Consider the following 25632-nt stretch of genomic DNA (forward strand, 5'->3'; position numbering starts at 1 on the left):
TTTACTTGTTCATAATAAATAGCAATCCTTATTAATCAGTATGTTGAATATCAACAATGTCCTTAGAGCTTAAATATAGAAAGCTGCAACTGTGCATAATAATTCATTATTTTAAACAAGCGAACTTGTTGTTTGTGATTCTAGTCATAGATTGAATACAATAAAATTACTGTGAGTGCTTCAATCAGGTTAATTATTTTTCATTGTCTGGTTGGATAGTATAATTATAGGTCATTACTACATTTTTGACTGGATGCTGACAAGAGGATTGCAGTTTGATTTATTTGCAAGTGATGGCGTAATGTGGCATCAAGGCATATATTGTAGATTGTAAAAAAATGAATATATTTTAGCACCATTATAATATACTTCACAGCTTAATTTATCGAATCTGTAAAATACAATATTTTTAATTGAAAATTTGACTTAAACCCATAGATACATTGGAGATGATCATATATTATGTTAATATTCAGAAATAATACCTGAAAAATAAGGTAGAGAGCTCTAAAATAATAATTTAACAGATAGAAATTTAAAAGAAGTATAATTATACTTGCTCTGTACTGTAAATATATGCAGACAACATCCTTGCAATTTAAAAAATGTGTTTAGTTTTTAGGCTGGGTACTTCTGAAAAGTTCATCTATATTACCGATTCCTTTCAGCATAGGAACACTCTACTTCATACATTTTAGAGCAAAGCAAGACCAACATCAGTGGGTTTTTGTTTGTTCGTTCGTTTGTTTTTATGAAGTTACTTTTATTCATTCACATACGTGTATTTTAGCCAGCCTGCCTGGCTAATGGATCAGAATGAATGAATTCTAGTCAGATCTGTGACACTTCAGGATAGGGGGTAATATGGCAGGACCCTAAGAGGTTTGGTTGGTTGCACAGGAGCTATAGGCAAACAAATGCCGATAGATCGTCCGCTTAGCTGTAGCAGCGTGGAAATGACAGTTAGTGATGCGAGCACACACCATGGTTAGAGCCGGAAAAAAGAAAAATTTTCAACTGTTTTGCTAAGTGAAACAAAAAGATAAATCCTAGAAAGATTTAGTATTTGAGATAAATTAATGGTTTAGCTATTCAATTCATTCCATGTTTAGTAAAGAGTAGTTAATTCTGTAAACATTTATCAAATATGTGTTTCATATACCATGCCTTTGAGTAATGACTTCATCATAGATCCTGCCCTTTTTTAAATAAGGAAGATAAGCATACAAGATATAAAGGCAAAGTTATCCGTTAATGATGAATTTTTTTAAGTTTAAAATAATTCGTTGGGAAATCTAGATTTCTGACTTTTATTTGATATTTTTAATGATTTTTTTCACAAGCTAGACATGTTTATGTGGCATTTACCTAGTGTTAATGACACTAGAAAAAGTTATTTAAATTTTTGAAGCTTTGGGGTATAAATGAGACTAACATTGAAACAGAAACTATAGCCAACTTTCAGTGTTTTATTCAACAGATGTTAATTAAGCATCTACTTTGGGGGAAGATAGTGCTGAGCAAACTTGGTTTTTTTATTCATCATAGTCTTATTGAGTGTTTTGTTTTAGTTTTTGTAATTATTATGCAATAAAATTGATTTATTCTTGGCATATAGCTCTATGATCTAAATAGACAGGTTCATATAACAGCCACCATGATGGGGATACAGGATAGTTCCATCAACCTCAGAATCTCTCTTCTGCCTCTGTAATTGTGCCTTGGTTATATCTTTATAATCATATCTTTGCCCTACCTCTAATCTCTGAAAAACACTGATTTGTTCTCTATTGCTTTAGCTTGTCTCTTTGATGATGTTATAAAATAATAATGTAGTGTTATAAAAAATTAGAATCATATATAACCTCTAGAGACTGGCTTCTTTTACTCAGTACAGTTGCCTGTGAGAGCCGTCTAAGTTATTTCATATATCTACTGTTTGTTCTTTTTTATTGTTCAGTAATATTCCATCATTTTTAATAAACCAGTTTGTTCACCTGTGATGGCAGGTGAGTTGTTCCAGTTGTTTTGGCAATTATGAGTAGAGCTGTTAGAAGCATTTCTGTTCTTTTTGTGTGTGTGAACCTAAGTTTTTTCATTTCTCTAGGGTAAATACTCAGTAAGATTACTGGATCGTATGGTAAGCATATATTTAACTTTATTGGAAACTGTCAAATTGTTTTCCAGTTTGGAAATGGCTATACTCTTTTGTATTCCAAGACGGGATGTATGGGAATTTGCTTTGCTGTCACTCCTCACTAACACCTGGTAGTGTCAGTATTTTTTATATTGTCATAAGTAGATAGGTAGTTGTATCACATTGTGGTTTCAGCTTGGAATTCCCTAATGGCATTTTCCTAATGATGTTGAACATTTTTCATGTGCTTATTTGTCCATTTGTATATATTGTTTAAATTTTTTTTTTTCAACGTTTATTTATTTTTGGGACAGAGAGAGACAGAGCATGAACGGGGGAGGGGCAGAGAGAGAGGGAGACACAGAATCGGAAACAGGCTCCAGGCTCTGAGCCATCAGCCCAGAGCCTGACGCGGGGCTCGAACTCACGGACCGCGAGATCGTGACCTGGCTGAAGTCGGACGCTTAACCGACTGCGCCACCCAGGCGCCCCGATTTGTATATATTGTTTAGTGAAGTGTCTGTTTAAATCTTTTAGTTATTTTTAATTGGGTCGTGTTCTTTGTGTTGAGTTGTAAAAGTTCTTTGTATAGTTTGGATGTGAGTTTTTCATTGCTTGTGTGATGTGTAAAGATTTTCTCTGAGTTTGTAGCTTCTCTTTTCATTCTCAACATTTTTTTCCTGTAAAAACATATTTAATTTTGATGAAATCTAATTTCTCATTTTTAAAAATCAGTTATGCCATTGGTGTCATATCTAAGATCTCTTTTGCTTAACTCTAGGTTATAAAGATTTTCTCCTGTGGTTTTGTCTAAAAGATCTATAATTTTAAGTTCCCCATTAAGAACTAGGATTCATTTTGAGTGTATTTTCTTAATACGGTGTAAGGTTAGGTCAAGATTTATTGTTTTGCATAGAGATGCTCGATTGCTCCAGCACCATTTGTTGAAGGCACTGTCCTTTGTCCATTGAAATGTTTCTGCAGCTTTATCGAAGATCATTCGGCTGTGTATGCGTGGGTCTATTTCTGGATTCTCTTACCTTCAGTTCATTTTGGGGTCTCTCTCATTGCCATTAGTTCTTTGTCTTAGTTATCATAGCTTTATAATAAGGCATAAAATAGGATTCTAGAATTCCTCTAACTTGTTATTTTTCAAACTTGTTTTACTTATTATAGTTCCTTTGACTTCACATATAAAATTTAGAATTAGCCTGTTTATGTTTACAAAAAAACCTTGTTGGTATTTTAATTGTATTATATGAAATCTACAGATCAACTTCGGAAAACTGAAATCATTACTATGTTGATTTTCTTAACCCTTGAACGTGGTATGTCTCTCCTTTTATTTAGGTCTTTGATTTCTCTCATCCACATTTTTGTACTCTTTATCATTCAGAACTTGTGTGTGTTTTGTCAGATTTATACTCACTTTTTGGTGTTATTCATTTTTAAAAATTGTTTAAAATTGTGTATTACTAGTGTACACAAACACAATTGTTTTGACTTTGTGTCTTCTTATGTTGAAGGTACAGATCTCTGACATCTTTTATCAGATTTCTCTCTCAGTATTCATATTTTTTATACTGTTGTTAAATGATATTGTTTTCTTAAATTTCAATTTCCAGTTGTTCATTGATAATATGTAGAAATAAAATTGAGTTTATATGTTGATCTTGTGTCTTAGAACTTTTCTAATCTTACCTAGTAGGAATAGTAGTCATTTTATGGATCCCATTGTATTTTCTACTTAAATGATCATATCTGCAAAGAAAGACAGCATTACTTCTTCCTTTCCAATCTGGAATTTGTTTCTGTTTTTTGTGTTACTAAAGTAGCTAGAACATCCAGCACAATACTGAGTAAAGATGAGGAGAGCAGACATCCTTGTCTTTCTCCTTGTATTAGGATGAAAGCATTCAGTCTCTCGTCATTAAGTAACATGTCAGTTTTAGGTGTTGTGTAGATGCGCTTTAGAAGGTGGAGGAAGTTTCCTTATATTCCAAGTTTGCTAAAAGTTTTAAATGGATGTTGAATTTTGTCAGGTGTTTTTTCTGCATCGATTGATATGATTATGCATTTTCAGTATTAGTACCGATTAATCAGTCCCACAGCAAGTACCACTTTATTATGTTGTATTCTATTCCTGTATATAGCTGGATACTACTTGCAATATTTATTTGCGAGATTTTTTTTTTTAACCTCTGTACAGGAAGGATATTGACCTGAAGTTTTCTCTCTTTTTGTACTGTCTTTGTGTGTTTTGGTATCATGACAGTACTAGCCATGTAAAAAGAGTTAGGAGATAATCTTTCCTCTTCTATTTCCTAGAAAATATTATGAAGAATTGATGTCATTTTTTCTTAAATATTTGGCAAGGAAACTTTGTGGGCCTGAAGATTTCTTTTTTGGAAGGTTTTTGACTAGGAATTCAATTTCTTCAGTAGTTATAGGACAATTTATGTTACCTGTTTCATTTTGAGTACATTTCAGTAGTTGTTTTCAATTAATTATCTAAGTTTGTATTGTTGAAATTATGTGTTTAGTATTCATAATATTCCTTTATAATTATTTTAATGTCTCTTGGGTCTGTAATGACATCTTCTTTTTAATCCTTACCATGCCAGTTTGTTTCTTTTTCTTTTTCCTTTTTTTAAATTTTATTTAAGTTTTGCTAGAGGTTTATCGATTTTATTGATCTTTTCAAAGAACCAGCCTTGGGTTTCAATTATTTTTTCTATTGTTTGCTATTTTTAAGTTCTTGATTTCTACTCTTACCTTTAATATTGTCTTCATTTTCCTTGCTTTGACTTCATTTTCTTTTCTCTTAGAAAAAAATACTTTGTGATAGAAACTTATCAAGTGGAAAATTTTTTTTTCTCATCTAAGCATTTAATTCTATAAACTTCCTTTTAGTAACTGCATTACCTACATCCTATGACTTTTATATTGTATTTTTATTATAATTCAGTTCAAACCATTTTCTAATTTCCTTTGAGACTTCTTTTTTGGCCCACCTTGTTGGTCTAAGTGGTTAGTATGATCATGAAAAGACTGAAATACTAGCATTTTGAGGAAATTAATAAAAAATTTCTTCCTGGGGAAAATAGTTCTTCCTGTCAGTTAAGGGAAGGTAAAGCTGTCTCTAGTATAGTTGCATAATATTTTTTAATTTAAGTCTATGTAATATGAATAAAAGAAAATATCTCTTAAAGAGATATCTTTAAGACCCCAGGAAGCTATTGTGAAAAGAGAATTTACCTTACCTTTCTGTGGAGTGTTGTGCATGAGAATATAAAATAATTGACCAAATATCATGGTTTGTAATAAATATTTGAACTTCTACAACGACTATGATATATTGTAGTCATACAACATAATTATTTTAAATGAGTTCAGACTCATTTAATAGAATTAAAATAAATGAGTTAAGACTACTTGTATTATTACAAAGGTATGATTTAGGCACTTGGGAGAATAGAAGCCAATAAATTATATTAAGGACCCGCTTATAGTTTATCTAGAAAAGATATTTTCCACAAGGTACTAAATTTCATTTTCATGGATTTGTCACAGTGATCATTTTGAACTTTGCATAAATTTCAAAGGAGTTCATTTAATCATTTACACTTGATTTGTCATCTTCAAATTATTCACAAATCATATTCCAAATACATATTTGGTTGTCTCTTTAAAAGAGGAATTTTTGCATATCTGAATTATAATAGTAATCCACCTATTGAATAATTATTCCCAATTTTTTCTCTTTGTCCAGCAGAAAATTAATGGTTTATTGACAGAAAAAGCCTTAGTAATGAAAATCTGACATTTAGAATTACATGCCACAGATCTTACTGGTTTCATTAAACATAGAAACATAGTCATGAAATGGTCTTTTAGGAAAGAACATCATGACTTTTAGTTATAGGAAGACAAAGTAATATTTATTTCTCTGTCTACTTTGTGTAAATTTATTTTTTCAGTTTAAGTTTGTCACTCTTCTTTTTCTTTTTTTATTGAGTTATAATTAACATACAGTGTTACTTTAATTTCAGGTGTACAATATATGATGCAACAATTCTATACATTACTCAGTGCTCATCAAGATTAGTCTACTCTTAATCCCATTCACCTATTTCACCCATTCCCCACCTACCTCCCCTCTGGCAAACATCAGTTTGTTGTTTGCATTTAAGAGTTAGTTTTTGTTTGTCTCTTTTTTCCTTTGTTTATTCATTTGTTTTGTGTCTTAAATTTCACATATGAGTGAAATCATACAGCATTTGTCTTTCTCTCTCTGACTCATTTCACTTAGTATTATACCTTGTCCATCCATGTTGTTGCAAATGGCAAGATCTCATTCTTTTTTATGGCTGAGTAATATTCCACCATGTCTGTCTGTATGTCTGGATACATATACATACACACCACATTTTACTTATTTATCCATTTATGGATGGATGTATACTTGGGTTGTTTCTCTGTCTTGGTTCTCATAAATAGTGCTGTAGTAAACATAAGGGTACGTATATCTTTTTAAATTAACGTTTTCATTTTCCTTGGGTAAATACCCAGTAGTGGAATTACTGAATCATATGCTAATTCTATTTTTGATTTGCTGGGGAGCATCCATAATGTTCTCCATAGCGGCGGTACCAATTTGCATTCCCAGCAACAGTACATGAGGATGCCTTTTCCTACATATTTTCGTCAGCACTTGTTATTTCTTGTCTTTTTTACTTTAGCTGTTCTGACAGATAGGAAGTGATAACTCATTGCAAATTTTATTTGCATTTCCTTAATGATTAATAATATTAGACATCTTTTTTTTTCTTTTTTTTTTACATTTATTTTTATTTTTGAGAAACAGAGTGAGACAAAGCATGAGTGGGGAAGGGGCAGAGAGAGAAGGAGACACAGAATCTGAAGCAGACTCCAGGCTCTGAGCAAGCAGTCAGCACGAATCCATGAACCGTAAGATAATGACCTGAGCCGAAGTCGGACGCTTAACCAACTGAGCCACCCAGGCGCCCCATATTAAACATCTTTTTATGTTGCCTGTTGACCAACTCTCTTCATTTTATTAGTGTAACAACATTTAGGGCTTGCTCAATAAGTTGATACTTCTATATTTGTTCTACCTTCCAGGAAGTCACCCTCAACTGAGAAAATAAGATACAAATAAGTTGTCAAATAGGCATAAGCAAATACCTTAACTTTGTTTTCCTGCCATTTCAATTGATTTCAAAAACAGGTAAATGAATAACTGTAGATAGAGCAAAAGTATGTAGAATTGATAATTCCCTTAAGATCTAAATTTTCTAATGCTTAGCACAATACTCTATGCACAGTAGGTAATCAGGGATTTTTTTAATAAAAGCTTTTTTTTATTTTAGCATAGTTTTTGGATTTTTTATAAAAGTTGTGAAACTAGTACAGAGAGTTCCCCTATGCCAACACCTAGTTAACCCTATTATTAGTAACTTACATTAGTATGGTACATTTACAATTAATCAGTATTGATATATTATTATTAACTAAATTTTATATTTTATTCACAATTCTGTAGTTTTTATCTAAAGTTCTTTTTTCTGTTCTAGGATGCTATCCAGGGTACCACATTTTATTACATTTAGATACCATGTCTCATTAGGCTCCTCTTGCCTTTGCCAGTTTCTCAGACTTTCCCTGTTTTTGATGACCTTGACAGTTTTGAGGAATGTTGATTAGCTATTTTGTAGAATGTCCCTCAAATAAGATTGCCTCATGGTTTTTTCATGATTAGACTGGAATTATTTTTAAACAATTTTTTTAAGTTTATTTTTTTTGAGAGAGACAGAGCATGAGTAGGGGAGGGGCAGGGAGAAAGGGAGAGAGGGAGAATCCCATACAGGCTCCATGTGGTCAATGTGCAGAGCTCGACATGGAACTGGGACTTATGAAACCATGAGATCATGACCTGAGCTGAAATGAAGAGTCGGATGGTCAACCAACTGAACCATCCAGGTGCTCCTAGACTGGAATTATGGATTTTGTCATGGGTCCCCAACACTACCTCCACATTGAATGATTCACTAAAAGGACTCACAGCACTCACCCTGTAGTCACACCCACATCTGTGTATTATTATAGTATAAGGATACAAACCAACATCAGCAAAGGGAAAGGTGCATGGGGCAAATTCTGGAACAAACCAGATAGAGCTTCCAAGAGTCCACTGAGTTATGTAAAATGAACTTAGTTCTTCCATCAACAAGTTGTGACAACATGTTCAATGTTGTATGCCAGGAAATCTTATTATAGAGTCAATGCCCAGGGTTTTTATTGGAGGCTGGCCATGTGGACACCTTCTGCCTGGAACATACCAAAATTCTGGATTTCAGAAAGAAAGCAGGTAATCAGCATAAACCATATGTTTTTGTTTAGACATGAAGCACAGTGAGCCAGTCTTATCAGTTAGGGTGATGAGCCCTCCAGAAATTGAAATACTCAGATGTCAATGAAGGGCCAACCTTTTAAGTGTAGATAGATATGCTCCATTAGCACTTTTCTGTACATGGGTTTTGGGGAAGAAGACCACAGAGATAAAATGCTGTTTTCATGACATAACACATCATATCAAGGATATATACTACTGACATGACATCAGTACTGATGCTAGCCCAGGAATGGGGGAGGGGGAATAATAATAATTATCACACTTACATATCCCTTATGTATTGCTGCTGTAACAAATAACCAAAAACATAGTAGCTGTAAACAATATAGTTTTATCATCTTATAGTTCTGGAGGCCACATTCTGAAAATGGATGTTGTGGGGCTAAAATCAGTATGTTGAAAGAGTTGCCTTCCCCCTAGAGGCCCTGGGGTGGAATCTGTTACTTGGCCTGTCTCTGTTTCTTGGTTTGTGTCTTCCTTCCAGCAGCAGCATCATTCCAACCTCTGTTTCTTCTGTCACTTCTTCTCTTTGACCTATTTAGGGGCCCTCGTAATTATACTGGCCCACCTGGAATATGCAAAGTAATCTCCCCATTTTAAGGCATAAGTTGATCACAACTGCAAAAGTCCCTTTTGCCATGTAAGATAACATATTCAGAAGTTCAGGGATTAGGACATGGACATCTTTCGGGAGCCATTATTTTGCCTACCTCATGAAGCTTACTGTAGGCTGGGTATTTTTCTGAGCTCTTGATTTCATCTAATTTTACACCATTTTATGAGATAAGTTCTATTGTCAACATTTTATGGATGGAGTAACTAAGTATTGGAGAGGTTAAATAACTTCCCTAGGCCCACAAACCTAGTATGTGGCAGATGTAGATCCCAAACTCCATGCTGAAAAGTGACCTCTCAAGAAAGATTTCCCACATGTTTTATCATTCTTAGATGATTAAGGAAACATTTTATCATATACCTTAATTTTTCTTTCATCCTTTTGTTCATTTAACTGGTATCTGTTGGGTAGATGACTCTTGGCCAGAAGCTATACTAAATATTGAGCTTACAACAATGAATGAAATATGATTCTTCGACTCAGGGACCTTTGAGTGAAGGGGGAAGGCACATATGAGTATCAGTGATCTTTTTCTTACGCACTTGCAGAAATGTCATATCATCGTGATGTTTGGACAACAGCTTTTTAAATCCAGGATTGTTTTGGATTTAACAAATGTTGGATTTAACAAACAGACCTTGAGATACACTGAGAATCCCAGAGCAGTCCCAAAGAAAGTAAGCTTGGTTGGGGAAGGGTAGGAAGATTATGCAGAAGTGAGAAGATTGATGGCATAGAAGAAAAGAGAAATGATTAACTGAGAAACAGTTATGAGGGAGTGGTAAGAAACATATGTTTGATTCTGAAGATGCCATGTGGTTGCTGAGTAATTTTAGGCTAGGTCCACAGTAAGAGCTGAGTAAGTAATTGCTGAGTACATGAGTTGAACAAATAAATAATGTAGCCAACACTTTACGCATGGAAAATAATTTAAGGGTCCTGGCTAACATTGGTTCCATAACGCTGATGCAAGTTGGAATCCTCTGAGGAGCTTTGAAAAACTGCCAGTGCCTGGGCTCTATCAGGTTATACTTCAGTTGGTCTAAACTGGACATCACTATGTGTGTTTTTGTATGTTAAAATGTATATACATACAGTATATTTTAATTTTCAAGTGATCGTAATGTATAGCCAGAGTTGAGAAATATTGGAAAGAAGGGAGATCAATAAAGAATTTATTAACAAGAGCAACGAGAATTTATTCTGATGGATATTGCAGAGGAGAGGCAGCTGGCTAGAACCAGACTGAGGAGGAATTAGATGAAGAAGCATATTGGAAAGGACAAGATACTTTGATCTTATACCTTCTAACACCTAATATAGCTCCTTGCATATAGTAAAAGACAGTACAAATACTTATGTCCAAGTGACATTTAATATCTTCACATAGCTTTTGTTAGCCTAGTATTATGAGAATGAGAGTTCTGACTAAGAGCAACCTGAAGGGAGGGAGTGGAATGAAGAGTTTCTGGCTGTGAGAGTGATGGTAGCAGCAGTTAGAAGTTACTGAGCCTGAGTGTATGCTAGGTACATTACAAGGTGTTTTACTTGTATCCCCTCTTTCTCATGAGCTGGTAGCTTGCCGGAGCAGGAGGAAGCTCTGAGGAAGGCAGGCTTTGGACACTAGAGAGGAGCATGAAGGCACTGACTTCCCCAGGCACTGATGGGAAAAGGCAGTGGGGTGCAAGAGAATGGCAAGGAGGCATGCTATCCTTTCCCAAATTTTGTGTAAGACCATTTGGAAAAAGGAGAAAACAGAATCATCAGTAACCTAGTCCCAGAGTGACACTTAAGGAAAATTGGAGCTTATCACGTAGGACTGAGTTTAGTCTAGGTGTGTCGGGTGAATAGATCTAGACTGTGTCTTCAGTTCTTCTGGCCTCTTGTGCTCTGGGAAGATTGTGCCTGGTTTTCATTCTAAAGCTCCACATTTGGCTTCATTTACCACATTAACCAAGGTGGTTTATACACAGTCCACCTGTTGTCCCTTATTCCATTTCTGTACTAACCTATTTTTTTTTTTTTGAGATGACAATTTAAGAATTTAAGTACCAGTGTATTCATAGATATATACTGATTTTTCTTTTAATATGCCAGGACCTGGATGAGACACATGAAATAAAGAGTGTGTGTGTGTGTGTGTGTGTGTACGCACGCGCGCGTGCGGTCTAGGCCTTGGGTGTAAAGACTAGAACTTTTCAACTCATTATAAAGATAACTGATGGTCATTTTACAATAGAGCTCTCCATGGAGTTTGCTGGGGCTGTCGTCGGGCATTCTACCTCAAGTTTGACTTCTACCAAATCTTGCTTTCTTTCCCTCCACAAGGATATTCCCTAATAAATATCCTGCAAATTCCATCTCAGGATCTGATTCTCAGAAAACTCACTCTAGAGCAACTAGTCACACAGGTCTATGAAGCTTACTTCTCTAAGGGGGGAAATAGGTCTTACAGTACCTTTGATTTTACACAAAGAGAAACTTGGGCTGAGACATGAGAGGAGGCTCCCCTCCATTAACAAAGCCTAAAGTAGTCAATCCATGTACTAACCTATTTTTTAAAACCATAGGGCCTTCTTGTCCTGCTCAAACTTCCTTGAAACTGCACAGTGCTAAGACATGTGTCACCCAATCTTCTCATATTTAAGAACGTCACAATGTCAGCTTCTCCTTGTCCCCAAACTGGGGATGTAGCTGGAATCCTCTCCCTGGCTCTGCATGACCAGTTTGAACTGCTGTCACCTGGGCTTTCTTTTACAAAGTAATATTTTAAAGGTAATATTCAGTTTCAGAAGCAGCATAACAGTGTTACAGAAAATGCAGAAAACTAAAAATTACATTTACATATCATTTAAATATCAAATTGAATAGAGTGGTTGCCTAAGAAGGGAAGGGAGAATATGATCCAGGGTGCTATATAGGGGGCTCCAGCTCTATTAATTATGTTCCTAAGATGGATAGTATTTTTCACAGGTGTTATCATTTGTTTTATTTTTTTTTAATGTCTCTAACATTGTGTAATACAATGGAAGCATCAATTATAAATCATAGCATCCTAATAATGTCATGCCCTTTTTATTCTTTTTTTTTTTTTTTTTTTTTGCCTCAAAATCTTAAACCATTCACCTTTGTTCTTGTTTTAAGGCTAAAGGCTACAACAGATAATATAGGCAAGTAGTCTTACCTAATAGGCTTAATTTTTTATAGTGCTTGTCTAATATTCTATCAATAAACATTGATTAACCAAAAGCAAAACTTTCTGCAAAAAAATAACTCTATATCTGTATTGAATTAAAATAAGCTTTTCCACTCTAATAATTGTGCTTTTATGACCCTCTCTGGAATGCTAGTTTGTAAAGGCTATATGGATCATCTAGTTTTCCAACACCAGAGGGCACCAAATTTCCTCTTGGAGCGAAACAATTAGCCATTTCTTTCCATCAAAGAATTTCATCTACTGGGGTAGAGTATGGAATGGCATAAATTTTAGCTTCTTGTCAAATCAAAACAGTAGAGAATTTGTGCTTTGTGAGAAGGAGTTTACAAAATAATAGGAATGCTTTCTCTTTTTGCCATCAGCTAAGAACCTGTCACTGTTTGTAGTAAGCTGCTTCTCAGTGGTATTTATTATGTTTATTAGAGGGAGTAACACAGGCACTCTGCAATAATATTTAGGATAAAGTATTTTGAAGGAGCTATGGATACTCCATATATTTTGGTTTAAGTTTCAGGTGGCATGTCTAGTTTTCTGGAAATGTACATGGCCCTAAATGCAGGATAAAATCAGTGGCAAATGTTGTGCTTCAGTGTGGAAGGGGATGCTGGTTGAGGGAAGTGAAATGATATAAGCTAGTAGATGACAGGGAACTGTTTACACCTTAATGTTTGGCAGGGTTTTGTTTACTTGAATCTGATAAATCATCTTTCCCCTATTCTTGAATAAAAGAAAATTCAGAACAGGGCCATACTAGCCAGTGAGTTCTTTTGAATAAATTTTTTGGCCAGTTGAACATTTAAATCTATTTTGCAGTGTAAGTTAAATTACTTAAAATTACTGGATCTTTCTTTTTCCCTTGTATCTTCAGGCACAGCAATTAATCATCTATGTTGTCTAATCACTAACAATTACAAATGAGGCAATTTCCGCTATCAAGCAGCAACAGAATCCAGTAGGAAAAATACCAAGCATGTATTTTAAGGAAATCAGGGTTTGAGCTCCTTCTGTGTACTTTGATGGCGTATTAGTTTCCTAATGTTACTATAACAAATTTCCACACATTTAGTAACTTCCAACAACACTAATTTATTGTAGCTCTGGAGATTAAAAGTCTGAAATGGATCTCACTGGGCTAAAATCAAGGTGTTGGTGGGTTTTATTACCTTCTGGAGGCTCTAGAAGAGAAACTATTTTGTTTGTTTGCCTTTTCTAGCTTCTAGAGTCCACATTTCTTGGTTCATGCCTACCTTCCATCTTCAAAGCCAACAGTGGCTGGTTAAGTCTCTCTTAAGATGCCATCTCTTTCCTTTTGACTCTTCTGTTGCCCTTTTCCCATTTAATGACTCTTTTAATTTACATTGGGCCCACCCAGTTAATTCAGGCTAAACTCCTTATTTTAAGGCCATCTGATGAGGAACTTTAATTCCATCTGAAGTCTGCCTTTTGCCATTTAACATAACCACAGGATCCAGGGATTAGGCTATTGCCATCTTTGGTTGGAGGAGGAGATTATTCTGCCTACCACAGATGGTTTTAGTAGAGTTTATGAGTTAAGCCAATCTTGAGAGAAAAGTGGTAGCTGCTCATAGGTCTTGAAAGCTTGGGGGGAAAATTAGTGTTTTCTCTGACCTTCCCTGGAGTTTTCCACATTACTTTCTTCTGTAGTTTTCTTGTGCTTCTGAAGATTAATGTGTTTTCGTGGCATAATTAATTAATACAGTATTAGACATTACTACCATAATTTGGCTAAAGTGATTATTAGTCCTTCAGGTCTTCCCTAAGTTGGGTGAAGGGTCATCAAGTTTAGATGGAGAAGCAGGATCAGAAAAAGTAAGAGGCGCAAGGCATTTTTAAAAAAGGTAGAGTGGCCCTGAACATGGAAAGCAGCTTGAGAGCAAGGGCTAGTTAGGTAAAAGGTATGGTACTGAAGACAGCATTGATCTACCTTACAGCATTGTCTGGAGCCAGGAACATCCAACAATAAACCAGATCTTCTTGGCACATAAATAACACCCAAGTAGTAAGAGACTATAGCAATATCTCAGGCTACTAGAGTCCATTTCAGTCCATAGAAACATACCACAGGTGTATTGATGATAGAGACAACAGCTTTCCTGTAGGATGTCCATTTTAGTTTCTTGTACTTAGTAGCCTCCTAAGTACCCTAAAAGACCAGTTTTCCTAATGTTTTTTATACTACTTTGAAACAATTAAGTGCCATGTGAAAAGAAAGACAGTCATGATTTCTTCTCAGATAGTGTAAATCAGAAGGAGACTCCACAAACGTGCTTAGTTTGATAAGGAAGAGTGAGTTCTCTTTCAGTTAACTCATTATTATCTAGGTCTCTAATCATTATGCTAAATGTAGAAGCTAGAACTTTGAGTTAGCCTTTAATTAGTAATAGTTTGGGGGAATAGTGCATGTTGTGATATGATCAAGAGTTTCGGCTTACTCAGAAGTGAATTGCTGAATTCTCCTCTTCTAGGAGGTTCTGAAGCATTCTCTGCAGTCCCTAACTTTCATGCAGTGCCATCATCTAACCTAGAGTAAATGAATGTGTTTACTATTGGGGTTAAACTGAAAGAGGAAAGAAAGAAAACAATGTGCCAGCTCATCCAAGAGAGCAAAAAGCCTTTGTAGCCACTATAGGTATGTGAGAGCCAAAGAGTAGTGCTAAGTGACTACTTTCAGTTTTAGAATATTTTTCTATTTCGCAATGTTTAGATTTTATCAAAGTTCAGGGCTGCATACTTTAGAAGGAAAAAGTCTTCGTACACATTTTGTACGGCACCTGGTAGGTGATTGTTGTCATACTGAATGCCAAAACTTTCCTTTCCACTAAGGAATAATAAATATGGAGAATATAATGGTTTCCTTTTCACAAGGATCCCAAAGCATAAATGTTTATACTTTTAGCTTTATTTAATGTTTTTATTTTTGAGAGACAGAGAGAGAGAGAGAGAGAGAGAGAGAGAGAGAGAGAATGAGCAGGGGAGGGGCAGAGAGAGGGAGACACAGAATCCAAAGCAGGCTCCAGGCTCTGAGCTGTTGGCACAGAGTCTGACGCAGGGCTCGAGCTCACAAATGGCAAGATCGTGACCTGAACTGAAGTCAGACGTTTAAACGACTGAGCCACCCAGGTGCCTCTATATTTTTAGCTTTTGATACAACTTGATCTCAGTAACATGTTTAGGGAAGAGAGAGAGATTTTAATCTCTCTAAATAGGTTTTCTTTATGCCTGAAAGAATTACAGTATTGTGGTTGTCAGATGCTCTGGACCAGCTGCATCAAAATCACTAGGGGAGCTTTTTATAATTCCCTCGACACTCTAGTGTCCTAAGTCTGGGACAGGTCCTAGACAGTTTTCTAAAAGCACCCTAGTTAATTCCAGTACACCGACTTGCTAACTCTTAGACACTTGTTCTAAAGTTGACTGAAGTTGAAGTTCACACATCTCCCCTGATGTCAGTAGACTACATCTATAAAAAGTCATAAAATCGATATTGGTGGGAAAAAAGCTAACAAACCTTCTTAAGTGGCATGTCACATTTAAAGGATTGATTTCAAAGGTAATATTTTTACTTTGGAGTCAAACAATGGTAATGATAATGATAAAGCAGCAACAGTGAACGCTTACATAGCACTGTCTCTGTGCCAGGTACTGCTTCATTCCCTTTAGTTATATTATTCACTTAATCTTCATGGCAGCCCTCTGAGGTAGTTACTTCATTATTGCCATTTTACCAGGAAAGGTTAGATATCTTGTGCAATGTCAGCCAGCTAGTAAGTGGTAGAGCTGGGATTCACACCCAGGCCTCGAGGCTTAGGAATCTGTGCTCTTAATCACTGTGTTCCATCCACTGCTCTCCATTTTATCTCATGATTCCTTTAGGCCTTGGAGCGCCATGTGCGCAAGGCAAAGTAGTGTAGTAGGGTGGTTTAAAACCATGGGTCTGTGGGCACCCTCTACAGCACTGGCTAGGTAATCACTTAGGTGAATGCCTTACCCTTTCTGAGCCTGGATTTTCTCATGCAAAAAATAAACTTTAAAACATGTTCTTTGTAATATATTGGTGAGACTAAATTTGGAAATATTTACCAAATATTGAACACGTGCATTTTACTTAAGGAACACCCAATAATTGGTAGCGGTCATTATCATTATCATTATTGTATTTAGTTTTGAGGTATCAAACAGTCAGGAAGCCTAAAAAGTAAAATATTTTGGCTAACGTGACTGGAATTTATTGACCGGTTAGATTTTAGCAGTTTTAGAGCTCTATAGATAATCTAGGAAAGAGACCCAAAAAGTCTGTAGTCTGTTGTGCAGAGATAATCTAGATGGGCCAATATAAAGCATCACTATTTTTAAAGACTTGTGTTTTCTATATTCAGCAAAGATGGTGTGTTGTAAAAGGTAAAAACAGAGATGTAAGCACCAGGACACAGGTGATTTATCCTTAGGCACTGTCTACTTCAGGGGATCACCGAAAAACCCTGGGGGGATTCAGTGGGCGTTCCACTATTATGTCTCCTGAGAAGATTTTGGTAACCAATGCTAAGGACTCCCAAGGAGCAGAGGATGTAACTGAGAAATATAGCCTTTGGGCATTTCTTGGTATCCTTGGTGATAAGCTGCATGATTTCCTTTATGTGAAGTCATCTTGCTCGGAGCAGTAGGGAGGGAAAAAAAAAAAACTGCCAGGACTTAACATCTTACTTAAAAGTTATTTTTCTGAATGCTGGTGCATCTGAGGAGTTAACACAGCATTGTCACACCACTACCTGTAGAAAGACCTAATGTCCTTAGGATTTCCCTTTGCTTTTATCCACCTTCTATACCTTTTATACCTTCTATATCTACTTTCTCTTGTAACTCCCAGGACTACTGTTTATTACAGCAAAAAATAAGTTTCTTCTTATTTGGACTATTTCACTGGCCTCCCAGCTATTCTCTCTTCTTTTTCAATGTATATTAATTTGTTTGTAGCTCCATATTTGTTGCTTTTACTGTCATATTCCCAAACCTCTTTGACTCAGACTGCCTACAGCATAAATGAATATCGGGGGTGCCATTCCCTGCCTTTGCAGATCTACCGTCAGTTGTATCTGACTTTCTGTCCATGTACCCTGTGTTCTAGCCAAGCTAGACTGCTTACTGTACTCTGAAATTTTCTCACCTCTTAGCTTTATTTTGTCGATTTGCCTATTTAGACTGTCCTCCTGGAACCAGAGCATCCTTTGAAATGCTAACCATCTCTTAAGGCACAATTAAAAGAACACTTTTTTTCCCCTCCTCAGTCTTTCTTAGTTATTTAGGCAGAAATGATTTTTCCTTTAGCTGGAACTCCCCAAATTTGTCTCATTCCCTCTCTTATGTCCCAGGTTCCTGAAAGTCACTGAAAAAAATGACTAAACTAAACTTCTTTGGGTCTCCCTTGTATAACATCTAAGACTGTGCTTTGCATACAGACACTCAATAAATAATTATTGAATGAATGGATTAATCTAAGAGCCATTTAGCGAATTCTTGTGAAAAGGAAATATACCAAAAACTTGACATCATTTTGAGTAATTTCATCAATGCGCCCAAATACTGTATATTTTGTGTTAGGTGACCTTCAAAAAGTTTTGAGACTTAAGAGCTTTCTTATATCCACACACTTTTTAATCCTGAACGTACATGAAATGATATAAAATTATTGTTACAGTAGTTTGTTGTATGTTATAAAAAGCCTTTTCTTATATTTTGATCTTGTATTTCAAGTTCCAACCTAAATATATGTTACTGAATTATTAACAGAGAAAACAGAAAGACTGTGTTTGCTAAATTCTGGGTTTTTTCCTTGTCTTTTTAAAATACATGAGCAAGTATTTAGAGCACATAAATACTACTTTTGGAGAAGTAGGAAATAATGTATTGCTTTGTCTTTAACGTTTATTATGTTCATTAAGACTACTTTACTAGTTCTCTCTTGCTATAATGCTGCCTTAAAACTCACTGACTTAAAATCACATCTTTTTATTTGTCCCCAACTCTGTTGGCTCGCAGTTGAGGCTAGGATCAGCTGGTCTCTACTGACACCAGTTTTGCCCATAGCATTTGGCACTTAACTTGGCCTAAAAGGACCAAATGGCCTAATATGTATCAGGAGGTTGAAGGTTTTTGAGGTTTTCCTCTTTGTCCGTGTCATCTTTTATCCTTAAGGATTTTCATATGGCAGCATCGCCTTCCACGATGGCTAAAGTGAAAGCTGTAGACCACTTGAAATCTAGGCTTGGAAGTCACAGAATATCCCTTCTATATACTATCGGTCAAAGCAGATCATGAGGGTAGATCACATTCATAGGAGGACAAACAGATTCTTCCTCTTGATAAGAGGAGCAAAAAAGTAATATTGAGAAGGAACATACAGCCATGAAAGCAGTTATTAGGGCCACCTTTGCAGACAATCTGTATTACATGTATTGCGCACTTCAGAATGTTGAAAGTTAATCCACAATTGTCTTTTGTTTCCTCCAGAAGACTCCACTGAAAACTGGTTGCATCCTAAGTATGTACACTCTGATGACTTTTGCCTTTTGGCTTACACGGATTTTTCTAGGGAGATTTTGAAATAGTACTTATATTCAACTCCCCTTCCCCAGAGTCCTATTAAATTCATCAGGAGTTGTCCTAGTCATTAGAATTTTTAAAGAGCTTTCTATGTCTATGTTATTTTAAAAATGTGCAGCCAGGATTTTGAGCCACTATCTTAGTGTTCACTGTATACTACTCATTATCTCATTTTTCTTTTAAAGTGGGCAGTGTCTGTGCTGGTAGGTCAGAAATTAGGTGAAACAATTGACAAAGAGCAGTTTGTTGACTTATTGATTTTCAAATTATGCTTCTAGTTTCAAGCGATGTGAAGTACTAAAATAGGAAATAAGACAGCCAACACAGATAATCTGTTTAAAGAAACTGGAAATGAAAGACATTTAAAAAATTGAGGAGCATTATAGTTGTAAATAGCACAGTGGGCCACGTTTCGCTTATGGGCTCTTGTACGCACTGTCCATGAACTCATAGACGAATTGCACACAAGCCTCTCAGAGGAGACTTTAGATCTTCTCTCTCACCCAATATACATTGGGTGAAAGCACCAAAATTTCTGAAAGAAAACTAATAGCATTGGGAACTGAAAGAAAAAATGGTTCAGGAGCCCTAGTGAAGAGTGCAGAGTCACAGATGTTATCGCTGAAAAGGCCCACTGGAATTATGTAGTCTACCACTCCACCTGCCTGGTTCTTCTTTGCCACAACTAGAATTGAGACTGACTGTCCTAAATAATCTCCTTACATTCTAAATGAATATCCTAGGCCCTTTCAGAAACCTTGTCATTCATTGTGGTTTGTATTGAGGGGAGGCAGCATAGCATACTGGAAAGAGAACCAAAAGTCCTAACAGACTGAGATTTGAATCCTGGCTCCACTGACAATTTAGCAGCGTGGTCGTACAAGTTCAAACACTTGTACGCGTGACCCTGGGTTTCTTTTACGTGTTTAGAGTCTCATCCACAAAAAGTAAAAAATTAGATGGGTAGATGCTGCTAACATGTCTCTGTCTCCCCATTTGTTAATCAGCTAGTAAGGAGGTTTTTTTTTCCCCGTTTAATTAGAGATTAATAGCATGGTCATTGGCAGTACTATGATCTTAAGCTTTCTAACTTTATGGTCTTATATGCCTTTCTATTTTTTTTTTTTCAACGTTTATTTATTTTTGGGACAGAGAGAGACAGAGCATGAACGGGGGAGGGGCAGAGAGAGAGGGAGACACAGAATCGGAAACAGGCTCCAGGCTCTGAGCCATCAGCCCAGAGCCTGACACGGGGCTCGAACTCACAGACGGCGAGATCGTGACCTGGCTGAAGTCGGACGCTTAACCGACTGCGCCACCCAGGCGCCCCATATATGCCTTTCTAAATAGCAGTAACCCTTTGTCATTTTACTATAACTCTACAAGTATTTTTGTTTAAGTTATTCCTTTCAAATGTTATGTCATAATGATAAATGGGGAAAAAGCAGGGTATAAAAGTATGTTTGTAGAGAATTTGATCATAATTATGAAAATTGTTGGAAGAAAACATACCAAAATGTTACCAAGTCTTTACAAAGATCTTTCTCTTTTTTTCTTCCAAATATTTAAAATACACATAGATTCGGGGCGCCTGGGTGGCTCAGTTGGTTAAGCGTCCAACTTCGACTCAGGTCGTGATCTCACAGTTCGTGGGTTCAAGCCCCACATCGGGCTCTGTGCTGATGGCTCAGAGCCTGGAGCCTGCTTTGGATTCTGTGTCTTCCTCTCTCTCTGCCCCTCCCCGATTTGTGCTCCCTTGCTCTCTCTCTCTCAAAAATAAATAAACATCTAAAAAAATTTTAAAAAGTAAATTAATAAAATAAACATGGATTGCTTCTTTAACAAGAAATAAACAGTACACACACACCCTCCTTAATGTTCATATATATTTTGCCAAAAGTAGCCACACTTTGAAACAGGTTTATGCGCTTATTTTGTGAAAGAGGTATTTTTTAAAAAAAATTTTTTTTTTAACACTTATTTATTTTTGAGAGAGAGAGCATGAACATGGAAGGGGCAGAGAGAGAGAGGGAGACACAGAATCGGAAGCAGGCTCCAGGCTCTGAGCTGTCAGCCCAGAGTCCGATGCGCTGCTCGAACTCACGGACCCTGAGATCGTGACCTGAGCTGAAGTCGGACGCTTAACCGATTGAGCCACCCAGGCGCCCCTGAAAGAGCTATTTTTTAAAAAAAAATTTAGCATTTATTTATTATTGAGAGACAGAGAGGCACAAAGTGTGAGCAGGGGAGGGGGCAGAGAGAGGGGGAGATGCAGAATCCAAAGCAGGCCCCAGGCTCTGAGCTGTCAATGCAGAGCCTGACACAGGGCTCGAACTCACAAACTGCCAGATCATGACCTGAGTCCAAGTTGGTCACCTAACCAAGTGAGCCACCCAGGTGCCCCGAGAAAGAGCTATTTTTATAGTGACTGAAGCCACGTACAATTCTGAAGTTTTCTAAGATAGACAACCCCAGAGTGGAAGTTCTTACCACTTTTCATGGATTTTCTATCTAAATTTATAGCTTCATTTAACCATTTGCCAAAACTAGAAACATGGGAATTTTTCATGATTCCATTTCCTTCATTACACATGTATTATTGGTTATCACACTCATAATTGGTTATTTAAGTTTATTCCTTCTTCCTTTAAACTTTTTCTTCTACTCCCACTGTGTGAGGCTCTGTTTCAAGCCCTTATTACCTTCTTCATGAATGATAGCTAAAACATACCTGGTCACGACATTCTCTTACCTAAAAATCTGTGAATCCTTGTTTATGAAGATAATGTCCAAACTCACTCACAGTTTGCTCCCACTCTACGGTTCTTTTTTCATCCTACTCATGCTTCAAAGCTCCTTTCAAATATGAACCTTTCATCAGTTTGCCCCAGCAAACTTAGCTGCTTCTCTACCTCCTAGGCTTTTTAAAAGCACCTCACTTATAACATGTAGCATGCTGTAAGATTTGCATACATGCTCAGACTAGACTGTGAGCCTTTAATAGGCAAGGCCTTGGTGCCTTTCATCTTGATGCTTTTTAGTAGGTTCAACCATTGGACAGTCAGATACTAATTGTTTGGTGAATGTGATATAAAGTGGATATAAAAGTAGATATAAAATTTCCTCCTTCTCCTCTTCTTTCATGACTGAATCAGAATAGTTGCTTAAAGATCAGTCACAAATCTTAAATGTTCAAATAATGAAAAATAACAACTGAGAACAAGGGTAGTTGAGAGTATGCATATTGAAGTGGAGGGGAGAGCTTTCTTTTTTTTTTTTTTTTTTTAATTTTTTTTTTTTCAACGTTTATTTATTTTTGGGACAGAGAGAGACAGAGCATGAACGGGGGAGGGGCAGAGAGAGAGGGAGACACAGAATCGGAAACAGGCTCCAGGCTCCGAGCCATCAGCCCAGAGCCTGACGCGGGGCTCGAACTCCCAGACCGCGAGATCGTGACCTGGCTGAGCTTTCTTAAATGGAATATATTCTCTTAGTTCTATCACATAAGAAATTCCACCTTGTAGGGGCGCCTGGGTGGCGCAGTCGGTTAAGCGTCCGACTTCAGCCAGGTCACGATCTCGCGGTCTGGGAGTTCGAGCCCCGTGTCAGGCTCTGGGCTGATGGCTCGGAGCCTGGAGCCTGTTTCCGATTCTGTGTCTCCCTCTCTCTCTGCCCCTCCCCCGTTCATGCTCTGTCTCTCTCTGTCCCAAAAATAAATAAACGTTGAAAAAAAAAAAATTAAAAAAAAAAAAAATTCCACCTTGTAAAGTTCTGTATTTCAAAACCAGTATTAAGACTTAGAACAGTACTGTACTTGTACCAATGGTAATAATTTTGCTTTTGACTACATTCAAACCCCTAAATTCTGAAATTAGTGATTATAAGCTATGTGATTAAAAAGAGAAGAGTGTGAGGCAAGTCATGTAACAAGTATTTGGTAGTGCTGAGATACAAAAGAACTGTTAATATTTTAAAATAATCACAAAAAAGTAATGTTTAATTTAACAGTATGATGCAGTTGAATAATGCTTTAACTATGACATATTAAAACTATTATTATTGACATAATCTACAAATGAGCAGTCAACATTTTTCCCAAACACTAGTCTATAAAAGTAGATTCTTATCTATAAGTTCATTATCAATTTTTTTAATCCAGCCACCATTCCCCCCCACCCTCTGCCCCTCCACACATGCACACAGATTGACCCTTACCAATGCACTTAGTGCCAGTAGGCTGACACTTAGCAGGGGTCCGTCTTTCATCTACTAACTGCTAGTATGTGTCCTCCTTTGCGTTGCTTATATTTGGACTCAAAGAAGATGCTTATATATTACATGTTTTTAAAGATACTTTCTTGTATCTGCATATCTTTATTTATGGATCAGCAATGTATATGTAAGAGTTTCTGACCGTTCCCATTTTTCTGATGTTCTGATTTTATAAAGTATTTTCTTTTTAGGTCACTGTGTGTCATGTAAATAATAATTTACTTTGTTCACATCTCATCAAATATATTTATTTTTACTGCTAAAGAAGCAAAAAACATACTGAAGAACAAGTACTCTTCCAAATTCTACTTTCACGTGATTCTTTTTTCATAGTTCCAGAATTTATTAAGATAAGTGCCATTATTAGGCTTGTTTCCATATTTTGTCATTTCCTTGGGAACGAGGGAACGAGTTTGTTCTTTCTTAAAAGCAGCTAAGACTGTGTTGAAAGTAGCAAGGTGACTTTGATTGTGAAAGGTAACATTTGGATGACTGAATAACGTGAGCTTTTTGTTATTGCTGTTAAAATGGCAATCAGTGCTTCTACTCATTAAAATAAAAATATTCAGTGATGTATAAAATTAAGACTGTCTCAGGAAGGTGAAGTTTGCATAAAAATTAATTGTTCAGAAAGGAAAGCTTGAAAGCACTATTAAGGGGCAGCTAAAGGTTACAAAATTAAAGGCATCAAATATATATGTGTATTGTATGCATGTCTATGTAAACATACTTTTTATGCAAGTAGCAAATAGGGGCATTTTCTATGAAGTGTTTACCAGGTACTGTCCGTACAGCATAAAATTCTAACTACTATCAACTACTCACTTTTATAAAGAAAATCAGGTTCATCATAGGTTTTAGAGTATAGCTTTATTCTGTTTTGCCACTAAATTAATTGTAATATTTGGAACAGTTGCAGATCTTTTGTTAGTTCCTAGAGGACCAAAATTAATAAATACTCATCCTTTATACTGGTGGAATTTAATAGAAAAAGGTTAGAAAGTACTTGAAGAAAAGTGCATCCAATGAGTAGACTGGCATAGCTGGGGCTTATACCCCGTGCCCCAAACCAGGGCATGGCAGAATCCATGTGAAGTGCCTGGCTGTCTAGACAGTCTCTTCAACAGGCGAGACTGGGTTGAAGGCCAGAAGTAACCCAACCTGGCATGTGATCCACTAATGACAAAGGTCCAGAAAAAATAGTTACAAGGGGGTAGGGATGGAACTTGGGGGAAAAAGCTGGGTTGCAGAGGAGTGAGTGAGGTTAAGGTCAGGGAAGGAACCAGAGTCCAACAGGAAGGACTCAGGTTTTAGTCCTAGGACTCCCTTTCCCAAGAAGATTGTGAAGAACAAGGCAACATCTAATATGTCCAACAAGTTCAGTAAGGATGCTGACAGATAGCAGTGGGAGGAAAATGGATCATGGCCCCACTTACAACTGGAGTACATGTAAGAGCCCAGCCTGTTAATTTAAGTGATTTTTTTTATTGTAGTCATAAATTAGTATGGCTCTTAGCTCAGGGCTTGAAGGTATTCTTGTATCCCACATGCATAAAAATGTCTAAAATAAAAAGAACAGTTTTTTTAATGCCTTGAGGATACATGATCACTGTCAGCATTGTTTTTCAGAACACTCCAAACTGTTTTGACCCACTAAATTGAGTTCTTGACTCCCTAGTGAGTCAAAACCCACAGTTTGAAAAACACTGCTTTTGAAGGTGATGGATAGTAACTTTGCCTCTTCATCTTGTAGCCTGTACCCCCTGTTCAAAATGAGACAGTTTGTGAGTGTTGAGAGCCCTCTGATTTGTCTACTGCTACTGCTGCTTTTCCTCAGCCTTGCACAGCAACCTTTCTCAGTAGAATCGTCGCAAAGAACAAAGAAGAGAAAAATAAACATAGTTGAAGCGAGGGATTCAGTTCAACACAGGTTTGTTGAGCGATCTCCTGCCATTTGTCAGGCACTATACTAGGCAGAGAGGATATGGGAACAAGTTACGCATGACCTTTTTCTTGGAGAACCTAAGTTAATGAAGGGAGAAGAATGGAAATAAAATAATGATGGGCGTTTTATCAGCTGTATTGTGCGTACAGAGGAGAAAGTAATCTGTTCTACCTGAAAAAATCTGAAAATATTTCACAGGAGATAAGGCGCTTGAGCTGTCTAGTAAGATGAGTAGATATTAAGTTATCTTGGAAGATGAAAGGTTTTTGCTGGTTATTGAAGGTGGTAAAGAACAGTCTAGGCAGTAAGAGTAATTTAAAGAAAAGTACAGAGAAATGAATTAGCCTAGCTCTTTCTCTGAACCTCCATAGTTCAGTGTGACTAGAAAAAG

At 36.5% G+C, this 25632-nt stretch overlaps 1 protein-coding gene across 3 annotated transcripts in view; it reads left to right on the forward strand.

Annotated features, from left to right (window-relative positions):
- RNF180 (ring finger protein 180) overlaps nt 1–25632 on the forward strand; it is a 206383-nt gene that overhangs the window by 53715 nt on the left and 127036 nt on the right. The gene's annotated exons all lie outside the window — the stretch shown is intronic.

Source organism: Leopardus geoffroyi, chromosome A1 (genome assembly GCF_018350155.1).
Source record: "Leopardus geoffroyi isolate Oge1 chromosome A1, O.geoffroyi_Oge1_pat1.0, whole genome shotgun sequence".
Classification (NCBI taxonomy): Eukaryota; Metazoa; Chordata; class Mammalia; order Carnivora; family Felidae; genus Leopardus; species Leopardus geoffroyi.